General features: G+C 43.5%; 1 protein-coding gene across 1 annotated transcript in view; it reads left to right on the top strand.

Moving 5' to 3' along the window:
- Window positions 1-5,844, top strand: part of HIC2 (HIC ZBTB transcriptional repressor 2) — a 49,277-nt gene that overhangs the window by 9,561 nt on the left and 33,872 nt on the right. The window lies entirely within an intron of this gene.

Here is a 5,844-nt window from a genome sequence, read left to right as displayed (position 1 = left end):
TTCAAAACCAGTTTTCTAAGCAGATTAGATGGGTAGCAGAGACAGCTATGCAATCAGGCAAAAATGTGCACTCAAGCCTTCATTTTGTGCAGTGGCCAGAGCAGTAAGTGTCTACCACCTGGATTTTTTTTTTTCTTCATTCTCTCCCTTTCCTGTTATTCTGCAGTGCTGTGGTCTGTTGTTGTTGTAGACTGAAACAAAATGCTCATTCTGGTCCTTAATTATATAAAAAATAAGGAGGGGAAGGAAGTTGGGTTCCACACTAATACTCATTAACATGAAACATAAAGCATGCTCCCTGGCTAGCATGCCTCACCATGCAAAGTGATGTTTGCTCCCTGTGCGCGTGTTGAAGGGTAATTTGGGGATTCCCCGGGGTCCTCCAATACCAACCCTCCCCTGACCGGTCTGGAAAACCAGCATCTAAGTTTACTGCCCCTCTGAATTCAGTATACTCTCCTGGACTGCCACTGCGCGTGAATTTGGTCTCTCACTGCCCTGTATCTTTCAGTGCTCCCTATCAGCCTTGTTGCATGCTAGGAATCTGACAATAATGGTCTTCACCTGCTTTGAGATATCACGAGAACTCTTAAGCATCGGTATTGGTTTCAAGTCTGATCTCTTGTAGGACAAGGAGCTGAATTTAGGATTAAGCTCTACAGACAAGTTTGGAAACCTTACGGCTTGTCAGTGTGGGTGGAAAATGGGGATAGGTTAGTGGGCTGAGTGGCAGACCTGAGGAAAAGAGCATTGAGTAAGCTTTGGCTTTTTTCCAAGAGAGGAAACAGAGTGAAGTGTCCCAGGAGCCATTTGTTGCTCCTCTGGAGGAGAGGAAGGAACCCAGAGCAAGGTGATCCAGAAATGCTTTTCCCTGTGAGTCTTGAGAAACACCGTGGCTAAGAAAAGGAGGGAGAGAGCTCATATGATAAAACTAGAAAAGTTGGGGATTGAGGTTTGGGGGAAGAAGAAGGAAGGAGAAAGTAAACCCTTTATTTCCCGTATAAGGGATGGAGGAGGAAAGAAAAGAGAAACTAACCTGAAGGCTTTTGTGTGCTTTATGGGGTAAGAAAGAGGCTATTAGAAGCCCAGGCAAACAGAGTTATATTTGAAATATTGATAGAAAACTGTGCTTTAACGTGTTGGCACCATGTATTTGATTATCTTCTGCTGATCCCTCAAACATTAAGACTGACTTTGAGAAGAGGAAAAAACTGCAAACAAAAGACAGACTCAATGTTACTGGCATCAAGGGGGTGAAAAAGTGGGTGGAAAGCTGGTTGGACGTGTCAACCACAAAAGCGGTGAGATATGATCGTAGAGAGTTCAGGTTTTTAAACACAAGGAAATCATGCAGAGATATTTTTCACACTGACTCTTAAACAGCGTCTTTGGGTGCACAGCATTGCCAAATTTACCCTTGTTACAGGGGCAATTTACAGTAAGTTCCCACCAAAGCCATATGCCATCTGTTTGAATTACTTAGAGGAAAGGTTCGTCTCCTTATTCCCCTTCTATTAGATGTGACAGATTAATGTCTTTGAGGGCAGATCACTGTTAGGCTAAATCTTTCTCTGGTTATGATTCCTTATAACTATAAAACAGTCACAAGGTTATGGGGTTTAAAAAGAGAGGTTTATTGCAGTTTCCAACACTGAAACTATAGGCTAAGTGTCTCTCCTTTTTCTTTTTTTTCTAAAGTAAATCAAAACCATACATGCACACGCACTCTACCTTCTCTCAGATATACAGACCTAGGGGTAAGAACTTAGGTTACAAGGGAAGCATTATAGAGTCTACAGGAAAACTACTAAAACAGCCCACTGAGTCCTCTCCACTTGTTTTAAGAGCTGTTTGAGCATGAGTTGGTGGCACCTCTAACATTTGGGGCAGAACTCGGAGCCTTCAGCAACTCCACCAGCACTTGTTTCTACCCAGCTATTGCTAAAGCTGTGTCCATGCCTCGGCTGGAAGCAGCAAGGGATCGACCATTTGGGCATCTGCTGCAAAACCTCCAGCTCAATGCTTGTCAGGCTCTCTGTAAACTAGTCGTTCTACTCGGTTGAAGAACTCAATCCTACAGCCCTTGGGTCACAACAGGAGCTGTGGAGGAGACAGAGGGGTGCTGATATTGCTATAATTTAAGTTCCCTGCTGGGAAAATTTCTGTAAGGGTGAGCTTCGTTCACTGGATTATTTTTTTTAAGACAGTTTGTAAGAATGCTGCCATGGTCAGTAGGAGCCTGATTTGAGTTTTTCTTTGGAATGCCTTTTTCAGGGAAAAGCACAGTTTCTTTAAAATAGAACCTTTTTTTTTTGTTTGTTTTTTTCCTAGAAAAGCCAAATTCTTGATTTCTGGTCACCTGTAAAATTAATAAACTACCTTGTTACCAACGTGAACTGTCTACACTACCTGAATGGGAATACCTCTTTACTTTGCTTCTCTTTAGCTGGTCTGAAAGGCTTCACTCGGAATTGGTTCAAAACACTGTGCTGGATTCCAGGTAGTCCTCGGCTACTCAGAGAGCTGTTGGCTGATGTAGCCATCCTCTCAAGGGCCTTGGCCTTCCCACATGGCATTACAGCTCTCTGGGGGACCATGCCGTACCATGGGACACCTCAGTGTCTGCTACGGGAACTGCCTTGCAGCCAGGGAGTCTGACCCAGAAGTGAGACCAGGGTTATCTGGCTGCCAAACTGCAGCGTCTGAGGCAGTGCAACATTGTGGGAATAAAAGCAGTTCAATGGTGTACTGACTCAGAACAAAATTTCTCGGGTCAGGTCACCAAACCAAAATGAACCAACTTTGGTTTCAGTAATGTAAAAATATTCCATTTCAAATGAACAAAATGCACTGGTGTTCACAAATAGGTTTCGTTTGGTTTTTGTTGGTTTTTTTTTTTTTTTTTTAAACTTCTGAACTTCCGTTCTACAGAGTCTCTAATTTCAGTTTTTCTCCTTAAATTGGGATGAGAGCGAATGTTGAAATACTGGAATTTCTTCCTTTCTGGGGAGGAGGCAGCTGATGAGTATGAGCAAGCAGTTTCAGGGTTAGGTCCGCTGACTTTGAAGACTTGTATGCTGGAGCACAGCAGGTGATGGTGGGGCAGATAGGTGATGGAGGGGAGAGGAACAGACTGGCAGAAGGAGGGAAGTAGGAGGCAGGAAGGAGAAGCAGCAATGCGGGCTAGAACAGAAGAGTAAGGAGGAGAGAGCAGAAGTTTCTGCTTGGCTCCCTGGGCCGTAGGAACTGCTACATTTTTGTGCTGTGTTATGCTGTTGGCCGTGCCTAGCTCAGCACCTTCTGTTTTGCTGAGTGACCGGCAGACGTATGAAGTGGTGCTGCACGGAGGGCTCATGTCAGAGGGAGCTTGAAGCACTTCATGGAGAGGGCAAGAGCTGGGCAAGGTGGAGCTGGCGGTTCACACCAGCGCACAACTAGGCAGAGCTGCGTGGTTTCACTTCTGCTCACTGAGCAGTTGGGTCCTTCCGTGCTAATCGAATGGGGGTGAAGGCAGGACCTAAAAGATGAGCATTTCTCAGTTCCCGTCCAGGCTCTGAGCAGGGTGCTGCAGCCCTTGCAAGTCAGAGAATCTCTCTGCCACTAAGCCTTTTTCTGCAAAGTAGAAAGAACAGGAATACTCTTTCCTGGTGTGATTAGAAGGAAGCGCTAGTGACTGTTCCTAATGCACTGCAGAGTGTTTATTATGCCAATGCTTTTATTATTTAACAAGTTTCTTAACTTTTTTTTTAAATATACCAAATTGATACACTCCATCCATCAGCAATGCCCTCCAGGAACGAGTAGCTAATTAGAGAGCAGGACTTGCAAAAAGACAAACCCGGGTTATGCACAGAACAGGTTTCTCCAGTATTTATTGCCTACGTTACTGGCCAAGCTTCCTTGTAAGTAATAGTCAAATAATCGGCCTGGGTCCTTTTGTGAATGGTTTGAGTCTGTGTGGTCCTTCTTTGTTAGAGCAGCTCATGGTTTCTGAAAGCTTCTGCACCCCCTGTTCTGAACAGCAGAGCCTGGTGGCACCAGCTGCTTCTGCCTGGAACAAACATTTGCATGTGACATTAAAAAAAAAAAAGCCAATTTCAAAATGTATTTGCTTTTCCTCATCCCCTCATTTTTCAGCCCTTCTTAAAACTCTGGGAATATTTAAAAGATTAATATATTTAGCTTTGCTACAAGCAACTTTTAAACAAGTAAAGCTTGAAGAGGAAAGAGAAATCTTTCCTTCAGAAATAAAACAGCAGCCAGTGTTTGGAAATATTTTAACAATAGACCATATGGGAGTCCCAAACTATTAAGCTTTATTATTCAGAAGGCGGAAAATGTGGTTTGATATTCAATTGATATACAGCATAAATGAGAGCCGCAAACTCGGCTCCCTTGAGCTGGGATTCAGATGTTCTCTTGAATATAATAACTAACGCTTTGGCCTAGTTCCACAGAATGCATCCAGCCTGCTGATCACAAGCCAAGAAACTGTAGGCTTTTTTTTTTTTTCCCTTTCCCTCTCTTCTCCAAAGTACTTTCCTCTCCTGCCAGCTTGAGCTTTTGGCCTGAATATAAATCTCCTGATATTAGATGCGTATAGAAAATGGGGAGGATGCTAATAGCGCCCAGCAGTAGAGCTCTGCGTGTGTGCATGTGTGTTTGTTTTTTTTTCTTCTGCTTTAATGATAAGGTTTTCCCACCGTGATGCGCTGTCGGGGGGTTACGTTGGTCATACTAGGTGGGAGCGTCTCTGTTCCTGTTTCACTGTTTGTTTTAGTGCTGTGGGAGCAGGTGAACATCTTTTGGGGTTACTGTGAAGTGGTGCCAGAGACCATGAGAGTGTGGAATTTGTTGTAGAGAGAGACTGGAAGTGGTTTCAGTTTCTTCTTTTTTTTTTTTTTTTTTTTTTTTTTTTTTTTCTCTTCCCTGCTGCCCCCCCGATTTGACTTGCATATGCCCTTTCTCCTTTCTATCATGTCTCTCTTAACTTTCTCCCCTATGGAGAAAAGAACCCATAAAAGTTGCTTATAAAATATTACATACATGGACTAAGATTGCCTATATGCAAAGGGAGACTGATAGTTACACAGATACTGGGATCAAGTAATGGCAGGCTGGATCACCTGCTATTTTTTGACACAGGATCCCTGATTCACTCCGTGTACGGGATGAACCAGCTTTGTCAGTGTGAATGTGGGAGGTGTGGTATGAATAAGGAGTTGCAGGGACACAAGAAATGGTCTTGCTGGTCTGGCAGTTGAATGTTGCCCTGAAATACTGAGTTCTGTGTCTGTCTTTGTCAGAGAGGTCCTCTGAGATGCCAGTGTCATCCCTGGAAATGGCTGAGCTATGTCCACTGAAACTGTCCTGTGCCCCTCACCAGAACCCAACTGCCTGGGCACATCTTGTCCTCAGGCATGGAAAATCATGCAGGCAGTGATGTTTAACAGTCAGGTTTACCAAATCAAGTCATACTCTAACAGCCTAAAAGCAACTTTAACAGTATGTTTTGATTCTCTTCCCTCCCTATAACATGTGCATCATGAGATGGCTTTGTATATATTTTAAATTGTAGGTGTTTAAGAATTTTTTTCTCAGATTTTTGTGCTGCAGGACTTGACAAGTATCTACAAGTAGCTCTCCCCCCAGTTTTGTGATGGACATCCTCAGCTATGTTGGGTCCTATCTTTTCTAGGCTCTTGAACTCTGAGATCTATCAAAGAACCTTCTCTATAGTCTGTGATTACCCCGAGTAGCCAGAAGACTCCAGCATGAAGCTATCTGGCATTTTTCTCTGTTAAGTTTGATGAGCGCAAGGAAAAGACTTTCGCTTTATGTTTA

The sequence above is a fragment of the Egretta garzetta genome, unplaced genomic scaffold, assembly GCF_000687185.1.
Source record: "Egretta garzetta isolate BGI_Z169 unplaced genomic scaffold, ASM68718v1 scaffold47, whole genome shotgun sequence".
NCBI lineage: Eukaryota > Metazoa > Chordata > Aves > Pelecaniformes > Ardeidae > Egretta > Egretta garzetta.
This window is presented reverse-complemented; position numbering and strand designations above follow the sequence as displayed.